General features: G+C 41.7%; 1 long non-coding RNA gene and 1 other non-coding gene across 2 annotated transcripts in view; one reads left to right on the top strand and one right to left on the bottom strand.

The window, feature by feature from the left end:
- LOC144610946 (uncharacterized) overlaps positions 1 to 8500 on the bottom strand; it is a 35392-nt gene extending 26892 nt beyond the window's left edge. The window contains exon 1 of the long non-coding RNA XR_013549460.1: positions 8422 to 8500. This is a non-coding gene — a long non-coding RNA (uncharacterized LOC144610946). The remainder of the gene's footprint in view (positions 1 to 8421) is intronic.
- Positions 8501 to 8891: 391 nt separating this feature from the next.
- On the top strand, positions 8892 to 8964 carry trnav-cac (transfer RNA valine (anticodon CAC)). The gene has a single exon. It is a non-coding gene; the product is annotated as a tRNA-Val (tRNA).
- Positions 8965 to 18734: the final 9770 nt, after the last annotated feature.

Genomic DNA, 18734 nt, shown 5'->3' on the forward strand with positions numbered 1-18734 from the left:
GCTCGAGTTGCAGGTGAGTCACTTGTTTTTCATCTGCTCGTGTAGCCATGGTATCTATTTGGCTGGCCTAGTTGGATTTCTAGTCCAAGATGATGCCCAATATGTTGATGGTAGGATACTTGGTAAAAATTACTAATGATTATCAGAGGTAGATAGTTACACTCCTTCTTGGTTGAAATGATCATTAGCTGGTACCTCTGTGTTTCAAAGATTAATTTACAATAATCTTACAGACATATTCCTCCGGAGGCCCATCCAGGACATTCTCTGGATTTGCCTTTCCATCTCCCGACTGTTGAGTCAATCTCCCCACTGTCACACTAAGCCAAAGCCACCTTGAACTGTTTTGTGCACAAGGTGAAATTCTCGGTTACTATTTTTGAGAAATTTCTGCTTAAAATTCCATGAGTAACCGTTTAAAAGCTCTGCAAGTATTATAACTGAAAGGCATTCATGTTTTGCTGCTGTTAGTAATAACCTGAGTAGGTGTTTTGGTTAAGTCAGGAATCTTTGGCTTGCAAATTTAAAGTTTTGGACAACAAAAATCTGAAACAGAATGCATCCCTTTGTTTATGTAAGGTAATATGTGGCAATATGTAGCACCATCTGCTGTGTGGAAATGAAAGTGTTTAATACAATTTTCAATGATCCTTGATTCGGAGGAGGGAACATTGGTGTTGTTATTGGACTATTATTGCCACCTGTATCGAGATGCAGTGAAAAGCTTTTTGTTTGTTCATATTCTATCAAATCAAATCATACTTGTAATGGCAGTAACTAATTTAAGCGTAAATGGCTCCTACAATACTACACATGAGTACAATCTAGTCATACACAAGTACAGCAAGTAGTGTAAAGAGAAAAATACCAGAGTGCAGCGTTAGAGCATTACACCTAAAAAGGAAAAGTTTGCAATGAGGTAGGTTGGAAGATCGGGACTACATCCTATTTTCTGGGAGCACTGTTCAGTGGTCTGATAACAGGGGAGAGTAGCTGTTCCTGAATCTGGTGGTATATGCTCTCAGTCTTTTGCATCTTCTCCCTGAGGGGTTGAGGGAAGAAGAAGGAATAACTGGTGTGAGAAATGTTCTTGATTATGCTGCTTGCTTTCCCAAGGCAGTGTGACATACAGATGGAGTCGATGGTGGGGACACTGATCTGTGAAATGGACTGGGCTACACAAGTCTAGATAATTTCTTGAAAGCAACAGATCTTTTACATACTTTTCAGCATTTCAAAGTACTTTAGAACCAATTAGATACTTCTGAAGTGCAGTCAAAGGTGTTATTTTGATAATACTGCATTCAAATTCCTCGTGTGTTACAAAACATACTTGGCTAATAAAGTATGATTATGATTTTGTACACAGCAAGCTCCCATAATTAACAGTCAGATAATGATCAGATAATCTGTATTAGAGATTTTGACTGAGAGATAATTATAGGCATGACAACAGGGATAGCTCTACTACTCTTCAAATGATACCATGGCTCCTTTTACATTTTAATTAACACTTTTCTAGGGTCACACCTTCCACGCCCCGGTAAAGTATCGGCCTGGAATTTTGTGCTGAAATTGCTGGAGTGTAATTTGAACCTACAACCTTCTGACTCAACTCTTACCAGGTGAGGCACAGCGGACACCTGACACGGGAGGATCACTAAGTCAACTTGCAGAGCGACTTTTGAAAATTCATGCTTGAGAATTATTCTGATTTTCAAGTTGGCTTATTGTTGAAGTAGAATACTGTCTTCGCATTTTTCCCACCTTTGTATGGGAATGATGTTTGTGCAGGGGTAAATATCCACTGATTAACAATATATGGGTAGATAAACGAAGTAGTGAAAAGGCTTCATCATTGTGCATTGCCTGATTATAAAATATCTGCAAAGAGGAGCACACACACGCATACACATGCACAAAAACAACTTGTCTCCATGTGGCGTACTGAACACAGTTATCTCAGGGTCGTACAATTATACCAAATATGACATTGAGCCATAAAAGGAAAAAGCTTGGTTGGAATGGTCTTAAAAGAGGTAAGATAGATGGATAAACAGAGACTTATTGAGGAATTGAGAGCTAAATCCCTTGGCTACCTGCGGGAGGTTAAGTTTGTGAATAATCAAAAGGCCAGATCTGATCTCCTTATATTGGAAATGACTGAAATAGGATCAACTTAAAATTAAAGTTAAAACACTGCTTCATTGGGACCCAAATAGATCAAGGAGCACAGGAGGGACAGGCAAATGTGAGAAGTTTGGGCAACGTCAGCACAGTTTTCGATGAGGTGATATTTAGAGGAGGTAGCAAAGAAGGCATTGTAAAAATCAACTTCAATGCAAGAAGGTTAAGGTGAAGGTAAGGCAGTGACAATAGGTGGTTGGTTGTAGGTGATAGTGACAATATGTGGTTGTGGTGATCAGGTGAAGGTGAAGAGAGTCAAGTGAGTTTAATTGTTATATGCACTGGGAACAGAACAATAACAGTTTTATCCGGTGCATATGATAATTAAATATTTGTGACTTTCTTGATCCTCATCCTGTCACCAAAACTACCTATTGTCACTATAAGCAAAGCACCAAATGCTGGAAGAACTCAACAGGTTAGGCAACGTGTGTGCAGGGAATGGACAGGCAACATTTTGGGTTGAGACACTTCTTCAGACTGATTGTGGTATGGGGGTGAAAGCTGGAAAAGAGAGGAGGGAGGTGGGACAGAGCTATAACACCATGACCAGGTCATCTTGGGATGGACATGACATCAAGGTTATATCAAATACAGTCAACTTTAAGCAAAAGGATATTGCCAGAGTCCAGATAACAGAATGGGTAACAGGGGCCAGTTTAGTTTATTGTCACGTGTACTGAAGTATAGTGAAAAGCTTTTGTTGCATGCTAACCAGTCAGCGGAAAGACAATACATAATTACAATCGAGCTATTCGCTGTGTACAGATACATGGTAAGGGAATAACGTTTAGTGCAGAATAAAGCTGGTAAAGTCTGATCAAAGATAGTCCAAGGGTCACCAATGAGGTAGATAGTAGTTCAGGGCTGCTCTTTAGTTGTTGAACCAAAGACAATGGCTTCAGCCTCCCCAATATTTAGCCAGAAGAAATCTCATCTCAAATGGTATTGAATGACAGACAAGTAGTCTGACGATAGACTTGCAGACATGCACAGATTTTTCAGCAGATCATTGGACAGCTATGAAGAGTGGGAATCTGGCCGATTGCCTCCAACATAACTCAAGGCTAAGTAGGATGGCCTTGGCTGAGATTCACTCGTTCTGTAACGTTTGGGAAACAAATCTGGCCTTTATTGCTCAGCACCCCACCTAACCAAGTGAGGCACCAGGAAAATTCTCAACCTATGTGACTGGAATTAATATTTACGTAAAAATCTAAGGAAAAATTGTCTAAGGAAAAAAATACGCATGTGGAAAGCAATGACTAAACAAAAATTATTATATGCCCTTTTAAAACTCTGCATCAACAAACCCCATCAAATTCTCTCAGCATTCATTTAATTTTAAGGAAGCATACAGTCTAAGTGTCCACTTGAGAAAAATGGTTTGAACAGCAACCAACAACTATGAGAATTGTCTGCCTGGCTAAGGGATTGTCTGATCAACTTGTTGTTCAACCGGGTTTTACCTCGAGGGATTTCCACTGCAACTACTTAACAAAAATAAACCTTAAACAAAGGATTAGTCTTCATCATAGATGACTGCTCTAATGCTTCATTGAGTTACCAAGTGACGAGCCATGCCTGGAGGGTTCCGTGTTTGATGCTCATCTATGTTGAGGTGACTGATCCTAATTGGCATCTGTGTATCCGGGGTTGGAACGGGTAAATCAGGCAGGTTTCCTGTTCCTGATTACTATCCAGTGACCTTACTGCAAAGCAGGTTAGTTTTGGATTGGGACTGTCTACGATGACTGTTCCTACAGGCAGTCCCTGTAAAGATAAAGAATCTTTACTTTTTACTTGAGGATAGGGATTAGCTGCCAACGTGCAGTAACAACAACCAAATAAAATGCCCTCAGGACAGGAAAGGAGAAAAATCAGTGAGAAAATGATGGGAAAAGGTTTCTGTGAAAATGACAGGGGCATCTTAAATTAATGGTGGTGCATTACTACGATTTGGATACATTCACATGTTTCCTGTACAAAGTTAGATTCCTCTGTACCCGAAACAGCCCTCAGGCAAGAACACATCACAAATAAGCTTTCAGGTATAACTGTGTAGATATTTTTTAATTGAATAAAAACTAGCTATCTTAAAATCCCACAGGAAATCTTTGTTACTTTTACCTAATTTGACCATCAAGTAACCTCCCACAGATAATGGTTGCTATTAGGGTCTGTACCGCAGATCCTGGCTGCTGTCCCATACATCACCCAAGATGATTTCTTCATGTGTGGCCCGAAACACTGAGTGTCAATTGATAACTGACTGAGGGGCTATCACAGCCAAATTAATGGTGGTGCATTACTACTGACCTGCTGAGTTACTCCAGCATTTTGTGAATAAACAGCCAAATTAGATCTCTCCTTCACTTAATGTCCACCATTGAACACATCCTATCAGGCGTTACAAGGCCTGGAAAGGAGAACTGGAGGCTTTTTTTGTCTTTTGTTTACTTTTCAAATAAATGCCCCTTCTCATTTTCTATCCTTGTCTACTGTAGGACTCCATAGAGCCACAAAACACTGTTTCTTCACCATTGACCTACAGTGTTAGCTTTGGCTCAGAAGCTAACCTCTGAATCAGAAGATTGTGAGTCAAACCACTCATAATTCAGCTCAACCTTACTGTGCATCGCTGAGGAGGTGCGGTACTGTTGGGTGTGCCGTATTTCAAGTGACATATTGATTGAAGACCTTGTTTGTCATCCTGGATGGATGTAATCTAAGATGCGCCTCTGGCTCCACAAATTTCTCAATTGCATATGCAGTACCTTTCGAATGGTTAGTATTGAATTGGCTTGCATGGGTTCTTGAGCAAGCATTTTTCAGTAAGCAAAAACTCAGAGGTAATGTGAAGCAAGTCTCATATAGCGTGAACAATTATAATATTTTACTTTTAAGTCAATGCAAAATAATTTACCGGTATTCCAGATTACAGTTACAATGTTAGGCTAGGGAAACTGGGATTGTTCTCTTTGAAGCAAACTCATGTCAAGCTAAATCAAGTTCATTATCACATGCACAGGTACAGTACAATAATCAGGTCCTTCGTCCGGGAGCTGTGCCACTTGACCAGAGCATGGGAATGGAAGTCAAACCAGGCAAAGGCAATTGGTGCAGGAGTAGGCCATTCGGCCTTCGAGCCAGCACCGCCATTGATTGTGATCATGGCTGATCATCCACAATCAGTACCCCGTTCCTGCCTTCTCCCCATATCCCTTGACTCCGCCATCCCTAAGAGCTCTATCTAACTCTCTCTTGAAAGCATCCAGAGAATCAGCCTTCACTGCCTTCTGAGGCAGAGAATTCCACAGATTCACAACTCTGGGTGAAAAAGCTTTTCCTCATCTCAGCTCTAAATGGCCTGCCTGGCAGAAGGGTCTGAGGAAGAGTCTTGACCCCTTTCTCCAGTGATGCCGCCTGACCCGCTGCATTACTCCAGCATCTTGTGTCGAGTCAAGAGGGTTTTATTGCCATGTGTCCCAGACAGAACAATGACATTCTTACTTGTAGCAGCACAACAGAATATGTAAACATAGTACATTGTAAACAATATGATAAAGGAGAAAAAAAAGTTCAGTGTGTATATATACACATACTCACAAGTACACACATATATACATATAAAAACATTATTATTATTTTTATTATTGCACTACTATTGTTTGATTTTTTTGAGTATGTGTGTGTATATATATATACATATACACATACACACAAGTATGGAGACTGTTTTAAGTTTCTTCCTCCTACAGCCCATTGATCATCCTTTTTTATCAGAATGAAGACCAATCCAAAATAATTAGTCAAGTAGAAGGATAAGACATATAAAATTATAAAAGGACTGGACAAGCTAGATGCAGGAAAAATGTTCCCAATGTTGGGGGAGTCCAGAACCAGGGGCCACACAGTCTAAGAATAAAGGGGAGGCCATTTAAAACTGGGGTAAGGATTTTTTTCACCCAGAGAGTTGTTAATTTGTGGAATTCTCTGCCACAGAAGGCAGTGGAGGCCAATTCGCGGGATAAATTTAAAAGAGTTAGACTCCAGGGGCTAACGGAATCAAGGGATATGGGGAGTAGGCAGGCACGGGTTACTGATTATTGATTACTGATTGTGGATGATCAGCTATGATCACAATGAATGGCGGTGCTGGCTCGAAGGGCCAAATGGCCTCCTCCTGCACCTATTTTCTATGTTTCTATGTTTCAATGCCTCTGACATTTCTCTACCTCATGTAATGATTTCTCCAGTTTCATCCCCTGAGACTAATGCTTGATTTAGTTAATCTCATCTTTTTTATTTATCTGTAGAAGCTCTTGGTGTTTCCCCAGTACATATATATATATATATATATATATATATATATATAGAGTGATTGCACGGCAGACGAGGTCACGGCGCCTGACCCGTACTGTTGCCACGCAATGCCTACTGGAGGGCACGCCGTGCACTGCAGTTGAATGTTGCGGCCGCACTTTGCTGCAGCTTGGCTTCAGCCGGCTTCTCCCATCAGCGCGTCTCCGGCTCCCTCCCGGTGTTCCGAGTGTCCCGACACCTCTCCCCATTCCCGCGCTCCTCCGGGCTCGGTGCCCCTGCTCCGTGCCTCGCTTCCTGCGGTTCTTCGTCCCCTCGCCATTCCTGCTGGCCCTCCAGCCCTTCTCCCCGCAGAATCAAGGGATATGGGGAGAAGGCAGGCACGGGTTACTGATTGTGGATGGTCAGCCATGAACACAATGAATGGCGGTGCTGGATCGAAGGGCCAAAATGGCCTCCTCCTGCACCTATTTTCTATGTTTCTATCTGTTTTAGCAGTATTGACTAAAGGTTTGGAACCATTCCTTCTCTCCTGAGATGCTGCCTGACCTGACGAGTTACTCCAGCATTTTGTGAAATAAATACCTTTGACTAAAGGTTTAATAGTGTTCAGAAACACCCAGATTTTCTTTCACCTTTCGGTGGAACCTTTTGCATTCCCCTGACAGGATGGATAAGACTGGTGTCAAGTTAGGAAAAGGGGACGTACAACGAGATCTGGGTGTCCTAGTGCATCGGTCACTGAAAGGAAGCATGCAGGTACAGCAGGCAGTGAAGAAAGCCAATGGAATGTTGGCCTTCATAACAAGAGGAGTTGAGTATAGGAGCAAAGAGGTCCTTCTGCAGTTGTACAGGGCCCCAGTGAGACCGCACCTGGAGTACTGTGTGCAGTTTTGGTCTCCAAATTTGAGGAAGGATATTCTTGCTATTGAGGATGTGCAGCGTAGGTTTACTAGGTTAATTCCCGGAATGGCGGGACTGTCATATATTGAAAGACTGGAGCGACTAGGCTTGTATTAACTGGAATTTAGAAGGATGAGAGGGGATCTTATCGAAACGTATACGATTATTAAGGGGTTGGACACGTTAGAGGCAGGAAACATGTTCCCAATGTTGGGGAAGTCCAGAACAAGGGGCCACAGTTTAAGAATAAAGGGTAGGCCATTTAGAACTGAGATGAGGAAAAACATTTTCAGTCAGAGAGTTGTGAATCTGTGGAATTCTCTGCCTCAGAAGGCAGTGGAGGCCAATTCTCTGAATGCATTCAAGAGAGAGCTAGATAGAGCTCTTAAGGATAGCGGAGTCAGGGGGTATGGGGAGAAGGCAGGAACGGGGTACTGATTGAGAATGATCAGCCATGATCACATTGAATGGTGGTAGTGGATCGAAGGGCCGAATGGCCTCCTCCTGCACCTATTGTCTAATAATAATAATAAGTCTATTGTAGTTCAGGGTTTATTTGAGGTTGTGGTGTTTGATAGCCTGATGGCTGGAGGGGAGAATCTACCTCACATGGGAGTCAAATTCTATTTATCGATATTATTGATAAATATTGATCGGTATTGCTGGAGATTTCGCCTCACGATTAACTGAAGACTTTGATTGATCATATCTTTGGAAGGAAATGGTATTATACCATGATCTATGGCTCAAATGAAAGCTTTGAGTTAGCTCTTTCTCTTTGATATATTTTCATTTGTATTTAATTCATGCATGAAAATAAATGCTGCTGCCTAACTGAAGTTCGTCAGCCACGGGTAAACCCGGCCGCCAAAAGGAAAAAAAATAACCAAGTGATAACCAAAATAAAACGGAATAATCTTTAAATTATGATTTTTAAAAGAAAATAAATTTTCTGAGAGAGTGTGTGTGTGTGTGTGTGTGTGTGTGTGTGTGTGTGTGTCATCTTACTGGCGTGGTTTGGAGGCCGAGGCCCGAGGCCCGAGTCCGACTCCGAGACGGGCGGCCGCTCGCAGACGCTCCTCCCGCTTGGCGCCAAGTGGGGCCAGACCGAAGATACTAGAGGAGCAAGATGGACCACTCCGTCGAAATCGCCTGCACTGAAGTGACGTACGCAAAGGAGCGCCATTTTAGTAAGCAAAACCCACCGTCCGCTCTGCCTCTCGCAGTGTAATCAATGTTTTGGGGGAACAGTATGTGTGATGATACCATTAAAATGCAGAATATATCTCATCTATCAATTCACAGATGGTTGTTATTTTTGTTTGTTAAATGTTTCTGCAAGGTTCTGCCTCCTAAAATGGCGTCGCGGGTTTTGGGGTCGAGTGGTCTATCTTGCTCCTTTAATACCTTCGGACCAGACTGATGATGACCCGCGCTCGGCTTGAAAGCCTCTCACTCCGCCTCTAGCTCCTATGTGGGTTTCCGTAGTGTAGTGGTTATCACGTTCGCCTCACACGCGAAAGGTCCCCGGTTCGACCCCGGGCGGAAACACTATTTTGTTCAGATTTCATTTGTAAAACTACCATTACTTATGGATTATTTTTGCAAAACACATATCATTATTGCATTAAGTATTTTCGATTTGTACAATCCATTTTATTGGTAAAACAAATATTTTTGCATTAAGTATTTTCGATTTGTACAATCCATTTTATTGGTAAAACAAATATTATTGCATTAAGTATTTTCCATTTGTACAGTGCATTTTATTGGTAAAACACATTATTATTGCATTAAGTATTTTCCATTTGTACAATGCATTTAAAATATTATTGCATTAAGTATTTTCCATTTGTACAATGCATTTTATTGGTAAAACACATTATTATTGCATTAAGTATTTTCCATTGTACAATGCATTTAAAATATTATTGCATTAAGTATTTTCCATTTTTGTACAATGCATTTTATTAGTAAAACAAATGTTATTTCATTAAGTATTTTCCATTTGTACAATGCATTTTATTGGTAAAACACATTATTATTGCATTAAGTATTTTCCATTGTACAATGCATATTATTGGTAAAACAAATATTATTTTTGCATCAAGTATTTTCAATTTGTACAATGCATTTTATTGGTAAAACACATTATTGCATTAAGTATTTTCCATTTGTACAATGCATTTTATTGGTTAAACAAATATTATTTTTGCATCAAGTATTTTCAATTTGTACAATGCATTTTACTGGTAAAACACATTATTATTGCATTAAGTATTTTCCATTTGTACAATGCATTTTATTGGTAAAACAAATATTATTTTTGCATCAAGTATTTTCAATTTGTACAATGCATTTTATTGGTAAAACACATTATTATTGCATTAAGTATTTTCCATTTGTACAATGCATTTTATTGGTAAAACACATTATTATTGCATTACGTATTTTCCATTTGTACAATGCATTTTATTGATAAAACACGTTATTGCATTAAGTATTTTCCATTTGTACAATGCATTTTATTGGTAAAACACATTATTATTGCAATAAGCATTTTCCATTTGTACAATGTATTTTATTGGTAAAACAAATATTTTTGCATCAAGTATTTTCAATTTGTACAATGCATTTTATTGGTAAAACATTATTATTGCATTAAGTATTTTCGATTTGTACAATGCATTTTATTGGTAAAACAAATATTATTGCATTCAAAAACTGGCATTAAACGTTGAATGAGTAGTAGTTTTACATGTACAAATTGAAAATACTTGGTCTAATAATATTTGTTTTACCAATAAAATGCAATGTACAAATCGAAAATACTTAATGCAATAATATCTTTTAAAAATTATTATTGCATTAAGTATTTTCGATTTGTACAATGCATTTTATTGGTAAAACAAATATTATTTTTGCATTAAGTATTTTCGATTTGTACAATGGATTTTATTGGTAAAGCAAATATTATTACACTAAGTATTTTCAATCTGTACATGCAAAACTACTACTTATTCAACGTTTAATGCATTTTATTGTTAATACTAATATTGTTGCACTATTTTCAATTTGTACATTTAGAATGTGCATTTAATAAACAAAAACACTCTAAATGTTCAATGGTGGTGTTGTATCTTGGGTTTTCTAATCCTCTGGGAACTCTGCAGAGCCCACAATTTTTGTGGTATTATCACCAAAGCATTCATTTGCTTTAAGACTAGCATCGGATCATTAGGTGTAGAGCACTTGCCTGCCATAAGTCTGCCTACAACAGTTTTCTAATGATGGAGACTGTTTTACGTTTCTTCCTCCTACAGCCCATTGATCATCTGTTATTATCGGAATGAAGACCGATCCAAAATAATTAGTCAAGTCTCTGACATTTCTCTACTTCATGTTTTGAATGCCCCCGTTTCATCCTCTAAAGGACCAATGCTTAATTTAGTTAATCTCATCGTTTTATTTATCTGTAGAAGCTCTTGGTGTTTGTTTTCATTTTATTTGTAATTTATTCACATTTTCTATCATCTCCCTTTTTAATCCTTTGCTATTTCCTAAGAAAAGTCCCAATTCTGCAGACTGCCACAGCATTGTATGCCTTATCATTCAATTTGATATCCTTAACTTCTTCAGAGTCACAAATAGTGTTGCACCCAAGTTTCCCAACCTCAAACTGAATTTGAAATTCTCTCCTTGGGATTCTTTCCAGCAAGGTCATCAATAAATTCACTCATTAAATAATATCAGATTTGTAATAGCTTACTGATGAAAGTTCTGATAAAATGATAATTGACCTGAAACCCCATTCTGCCAAAAGATGCTGTGTATTTTCAGCATTTCTGGTTTTATTTTGGATTTTCACAAATGATTTCACGATCATTTTGTGAAATGATCGCAAAATCATTTCATAATTTCAAATGATTTTGAAATCACGATAAAATGTACTTATATCGAGATTTTCCTCCTGGAAACATCAAGTTAGATAGAGCTCTAGGGGCTAGCAGAATCAAGGCATATGGGGAGAAGGCAGGTACGTGTTACTGATTGTGGATGATCAGCCATGATCACAATGAATGGCGGTGCTGGCTCAAAGGGCCGAATGGCCTCCTCCAGCCCCTATTTTCTATGTTTCTATCTGTTTTAGCAATATTGACTAAAGGTTTGGAACCATTCCTTCTCTCCTGAGATGCTGCCTGACCTGCTGAGTTACTCCAACATTTTGTGAAATAAATACCTTTGACTAAAGGTTTAATAGTGTTCAGAAACACCCAGATTTTGTTTTACCTTTCGGTGGAACCTTTTGCATTCCACCGACAGGATGGATAAGACGTAATAAAAAGGAACTGCATTTGCTGGTTATACCAAAGATAGGCACAAAATGCTGGAATAACTCAGTGGGTTGGGTAGCTTCTCTGCAGAGAATGGACAGGTGACATTTTGGGTCGGGACCCTTCTTCAGATTTTGAATATGGTCAGACTTGCTGAGTTACACCAGCATTTAATTTCCATTATAGGGTGGCGAAGACCTTTGTTTAACATTACATTAAAAAATTAGCACGTTCGATGAAGCAATATTCCCTTCAGCACTGCTGTGAAGTTCCATTCCAAGGTTGCTGTACTGGGACTTGAACCCACAGAACTGTGATCTGTAGCATGGTTGAACCTTTAAGAAAGTAACTGATGACATTATATGAAGTATAACAAGATTTGGGATTAGTTGCTTACACATTTTAGAAATGATATTTTTTTGCCAGCGCATTTGAAAGCAAGCACTCATTCCTCAAAGGAAAAGCCCTTGGATATTTGTGTGGTTAGACAGTTTGATGCTAGATGTTTAACTCTCCTCATTTACCCAATTAAGTCTTGAAGGCTTAACAGTTTTGGCAAGGAACATAATTCATTGTATGTGCGTAGTACTAACAACTATTAAGAATCACCCTTTCATTCAGGATAAAGCAGCCCCACTTCATCGGCATACTATCCACCATTTTAAACCTTCCCTTATAGCACTGATTCATTATGGATGTGGTGTGAACCATCTATAAAATAATGGTATAAGAAAATAACTGCAGATGCTGGTACAAATCGATTTATTCACAAAATGCTGGAGTAACTCAGCAGGTCAGGCAGCATCTCGGGAGAGAAGGAATGGGTGACGTTTCGGGTCGAGACCCTTCTTCAGACTGGTAATCACCCAGGCTACTCCCAAGAGCACATCTGAAACCAGTGACTTCCAACAAAAAGACAAGGGCAGCATGTCACTGTAATTTGAAAATGTATTGCTATTCCTTCATTGTCAGCGAGTCTAAATCCTACAACTCCCTCCCCAACAACACAATGGGAGCACCTTCTGCAACAAGACTGCAATGGTTTAAGAAGGCAGCTTGCGATCACCACCTCAAGGGCAATTAAGGTTTTTAATGAAACGGTCATGTAGGTGTCTTTTATGATGGAGAATTCTGCCTCCTTCGCTCTTTCAGGTAGTAAGCTCCAGGGCTTTGGGGCTAGTGGAATCAGGGGGTATGGGGAGAAGGCAGGCACGGGTTACTGATTGTGGATGATCAGTCATGATCACAATGCTGGCTCGAAGGGCCGAATGGCCTACTCCTGCACCTATTGTCTATTGTCTTCTCTAAACCTTTCACATCCATTGAAAGGTTCTGATTAATATGTAAAAACTTACACCATCACCATCAACAAAACCCACTTTGGCAATCATAAACTCTTCAAGGGCCCAATTATACCAGGATGGAATCCAGATTAGGCCTAGTTAAGGTTTTTGGAGCTTAGAACATAGAATAGGCAGCACGGTGGCGCAGCGATAGAGTTACTGCCTTAGAGCGCCAGAGTCCTGGGTTCGATCCCGACTACGGGTGCTGTCTTTATAGAGTTTGTACGTTCTCCTCTTGACCTGCGTGGGTTTTCTCTGGGAGCACTGGTTTCCTCCCACACTCCAAAGACATACAGGTTTGTAGACTAACTTGGTGTCATTGTAAATTGTCCCGAGTGTGTGTGTAGGACAGTGTTAGTGTGAGGGGATCGCTGGTCGGCGCGGGCTCGGTGGGCCGAAGGGCCTGTTTCCGCGCTGTATCTCTAAATTAACAACAACAAAAAAATAATAGTACAGCACAGACACTAGTCCTTCGGCCCACAACATCCATGTCGTACATGACGCTAAGTTAAACTAATCTCTTCTGCCTGCATGCATTCCATTTCATTCACATTCCTGCATATCAATGTGCCTTTGTAAAGGCCTCTTAAAAGCCGCCATCTTGTCTGCCTTCACTACCATCCCCGGCAGTGTGTTTTGTATTCATATCCACATCTGACAGGGAAAGGATGGCAGATCTCCTTCCTAATGGTACCTACTAAGTTGTAATTTAAAAAAAAGTTATATGTTTATGACAATCCAGTAATATTAAGTCGGCACGGTGGCGCAGCGGTAGAGTTGCTGCCTTACAGCGAATGCAGCGCCGGAGACTCGGATTCGATCCTGACTACGGGCGCCGTCTGTACGGAGTTTGTACGTTTTCCTCGTGACCTGCGTGGGTTTTCTCCGAGATCTTTGGTTTCCTCCCACACTCCAAAGACGTACAGGTTTGTAGGTTAATTGGCTGGGCAAATGTAAAAATTGTCCCTAGTGGGTGTAGGATAGTGTTAATGTGCGGGGATCGCTGGGCGGCACGGACCAAGGGCCACTCTGTATCTCTAAATCTAAAAATCTAAATCTAGTCATCATTATCAATGATAGCTGATCGGCAGGATTTAGATTTGTCTCTCTGGATCAATAAACCAAGCCTCAGGATGATATCACAGAGTGAGGCACACAGCAAATTGGAGGAACAGCACCTCATATTTCGCTTGGGCAGCTTACACCCCAGCAGTATGAACATTGACTTCTCTAACTTCAGATAGCCCTTGCTTCCCCTCTCTATCCCCTCCCCCCTTCTCAGTTCTCCCACTAATCTCGCTGTCGCCGACTACATCCTATCTTTGTCCCGCCCTCTCCCCTGACATCAGTCTGAAGAAGGGTCTCGACCCAAAACGTCACCCATTCCTTCTCTCCGGAGATGCTGCCCGTCCCGCTGAGTTACTCCAGCATTTTGTGGTCTACCTTCGATTTAAACCAGCATCTGCATTTTTTTTCTACACAGCGGCTTCTTAAAACATATCAAGCACATCAGTTATGGAGGAATTGACTCACCTGGCAGAGTGATTTATTTATGACTCAGTCATTCCAGGAACTATCTGCACTGTAGCCCTTTGTGGCTTTTTCTTTTTCTTTACACTCCCACTGCAGGTATCTGTGGAAATAGCCACAGAATTCAATCTAGCTTGAAAGGGTTCAGAAAAGATTTACGAGGATGTTGCCGGGACTAGAGGGTGTGAGCTATAGGGAGAGGTTGAGTTGGCTAGGTCTCTATTCCATGGAGCGCTGGAGGATGAGGGGAGATCTTATAGGGGTGTAGAAAATCATGAGAGGAATAGATCGGATAGATGCACAGAGTCTTTTACCCAGAGTAGGGGAATCGAGGACCAGAGGACATAGGTTCAAGGTGAAGGGGAAAAGATTCAATAGGAATCTGAGGGGTAACATTTTCACACAGAGGGTGGTGGGTGTATGGAACAGGTTGCCAGAGGAGGTAGTTGAGGCTGGGACTATCCCAACGTTTAAGAAACAATTGGACAGGTACATGCATAGGACAGGTTTGGAGGGATATGGACCAAGCGCAGGCCAGTGGGACTAGTGTAGCTGGGACATTGTTGGCCGGTGTGGGCGAGTTGGGCCGAAGGGCTTGTTTCCACACTGTATCACTCTATGACTCTGTGACTCTAATTAATATTGCAGGTTACAAACACTGCCAGACCTGCAGAGTGTTTCGTGCACCTTGTTTTTAATCCTGCCCTAGACAACCGTGCAGAACTTCCTTCTGGTTTGGAGGGATATGGGGAGAGATCGACACAAAAAGCTGGTGTAACTCAGCGTGTCAGGCAGCATCTCTGGAGAAAAGGGAATAGGTGGCATTTCGCGATCCCTTCTTCAGACTGAGAGTCAGGGAAAGTCAAAATGAACATTTGTTCTGTGTGCCGACTACGTCTCTCGTTTCCCTATCCCCATCGATCTCAGTCTGAAGAAGGTTCTAGACCAGAAACGTCACCTATTCCTTTTCTCCGGAGATGCTGCCTGCCTGTCCCGCTGAGTTACTCCAGCTTTTTGTGTCCATCTTCGGTTCGAACCAGCACCTGCAGTTCCTTCCGACAACTTCTTCTTTCGTGTCCATCGTCCATGTTTCAAATGTTACATCGCGGTCATCGTCCGTCCTGAAGAGGGCGCAAGCTTCCGGAGACAATCAGTGGGAGCCATCACTTGTACAATAGATGATGGTGGTAGCAGAATTAGCTCAGGACACTTCCAGTTTCCAGCCCCGCAATGTGGATGCCTGCTATGGGGCTCCTTCCTACTTTATTACACTTAGGCTGGGGCTCTGGCTCAGTACAATAGACAATAGGTGCAGGAGTAGGCCATTCGGCCCTTCGAGCCAGCACCACCATTCAATGTGATCATGGCTGATCATTCTCAATCAGTACCCCGTTCCTGCCTTCTCCCCATACCCCCTGACTCCGCTATCCTTAAAATCTCTATCTAGCTCTCTCTTGAATGCAGAGGGAGTACAGAGGGAATTCTGCACTGTCAAAGACGGTCCCCCTCAGAGTAGATGTTGACTCGGGTGGATCTAAAAGATGCCACAGCACTATTTTTAAGAATAAGATAGGTCATCTGGTGTCATGACAATTTATCCCTCAATCAATAAAAATGTGACCGCACTGCTCTGTGTGCAGCTCTGTTACCAACATGGCAACAGCCCAGTGGTATGAACATTGACTTCTCCAACTTTAGATAGTTCCCCTGTCCCTCTCTTCCCCTCCCCCGTCCCAGTTCTCCCACTGTCTTCCTGTCTCCACCTATATCCTTTCTTTGTCCCGCCACCTCCCCCTGACATCAGTCTGAAGAAGGGTCTCGACCCGAAACGTCACCCATTCCTTCTCTCCTGAGATGTTGCCTGACCCGCTGAGTTACTCCAGCATTTTGTGAATAAATACCTTCGAGCAGTACTATAAAGAGTACTTAATTGGTTGTAAAACACTTTGGGACATTATGAAGGCTTCAAAAGTACTATATCAGTGTATTCTCATTAACATTGACTATTAGACCAGTCAGCACTGGATAGTCAGCACTGGATAGTCAGCACTGGATAGTCAGCACTGGATAGTCAGCACTGGATAGTCAGCACTGGATAGTCAGCACTGGATAGTCAGCACTGGATAGTCAGCACTGGATAGTGCTGACAGGTTTAATTTCTTCCAGGGGGATATCATTTCAACTTTCTCCAAAATCGATAAAGAATAGGGAAATTTGTTTTAATTTTCCATATTTCCCTGCACAAGGACTTTCAGATCCTTTTGCACAGCTGATGTTTCCAGCCTCTCTCCAGCGTTCAATTACATAGAAACATAGAAACATAGAAAATAGGTGGAGGAGGAGGCCATTCGGTCCTTTGAGCCAGCACCGCCATTCATTGTGATCATGGCTGATCATCTACAATCAATAACCCGTGCCTGCCTTCTCCCCATATCCCTTGATTCCACTAGCCCCTAGAGCTCTATCTAACTCTCTTTTAAATTCATCCAGTGATTTGGCCTCCACTGCCCTCTGTGGCAGAGAATTCCACAAATTCACAACTCTCTGGGTGAAAAAGTTTCCTCTCACCCCAGTTTTAAATGGCCTCCCCTTTATTCTAAGACTGTGTGGCCCCTGGTTCTGGACTCGCCCAACATTGGGAACATTTTTCCTGCATCTAGCTTGTCCAGTCCTTTTATAATTTTATATGTCTCTATAAGATCCCCTCGCATCCTTCTAAACTCCAGTCAATACAAGCCTATTGTTCTGTTCTTCCTACGGAAGGGAGTGAGTTAAAATATCCTCGCATTATACGTACTCCATCCTTGACACGCCTCCTCCAGCCTCTTCACTGAGGGGTCATTTCACAAAGCAGGTCCAGCATCAATGGAGACCTGAGATGGAGACACACCCATTCTTTGCGAAGGACCTCCGATCCGCCATGTATTGTCAGTACCCACTGCCTGGTGCTTTTAATCAGAAGGTTTCTAGGTACAAGGGTTAAACATACTACAAAATGCTGGAGTAACTCAGCAGGTCAGGCAGCATCTCGGGAGAGAAGGAATGGGTGACGTTTCGGGTCGAGACCCTTCTTCAGTCTGAAGAAGGGTCTCGACCCGAAACGTCACCCATTCCTTCTCTCCTGAGATGCTGCCTGACCTGCTGAGTTACTCCAGCATTTTGTGAATAAATCGATTTGTACCAGCATCTGCAGTTATTTTCTTATACTATATATATTAAACATACTACAATGTTTGAACTCCACAATGTACTCCAAAGACGTACATGTTTGTAGGTTAATTGGTTTGGTAAAATGTAAAAATGATCCCTAGTGGGTGTTGGATGGTGTTAGTGTGCGGGGATCGCTGGTCGGCGCGGACCCGGTGGGCTGAAAGGGCCTGTTTCCACGCTGTATCTCTACACTAAACTATATGTGGTCCAAATAAGGACAGCTGTGCTTGTTTATTAGAACCTACAAACCTGTTTATTAGAAATGTCACACACCAAACACATGAGTCAAACACCATCTGCAAAAACAGAGATCCAAATATAACCAGGATAAATGATTAATATATTCTCAGGAAGCGTCAGGCTTCTGCAAGTTTGACTTTCAGTTACGGGCGGTGCGTGAGTGAAATTGGATTCTGCACTATTTGATTTCACTTTTTCCTTCCAATTTATTCTCTTCATCTCTTGGCGGTGGTGACTCACACAGGGGCTTGTTTCTTCAGCTGCCTGTGTCCTTCTGATATCCAAGCAGCATTCCTCAATGACGACTCTGGGCATTAAGCGCTGCCGGAGTGTACTGATCGACCAGGGGAAATGTGGGGCTGTGGTGGAAGAGGAAGCTTGGCCAAGATGCAAACTTGTTCTCCCCCAGTTTGGATGGGAACTTACCGTGCCTCAAAGCACAAGGCTCCACGAGCTGTAGGAAAATAACTGCAGATGCTGGCACAAATCGAAGGCATCTCAGGAGAGAAGGAATGGGTGACACTATTGGTTGAGATCCCCCTAGAACAGTGTAAAGAAACACCAGTCCGAGGTTCTGGTTCTCACCTCGGGTCGCCAACTGTCCCGTATTAGTCGGGACATCCCATATTTTGGGCTAAATTGGTTTGTCCCCTAAATTGGTTTG

Source organism: Rhinoraja longicauda, chromosome 38, assembly GCF_053455715.1.
Source record: "Rhinoraja longicauda isolate Sanriku21f chromosome 38, sRhiLon1.1, whole genome shotgun sequence".
Taxonomy (NCBI): domain Eukaryota; kingdom Metazoa; phylum Chordata; class Chondrichthyes; order Rajiformes; family Arhynchobatidae; genus Rhinoraja; species Rhinoraja longicauda.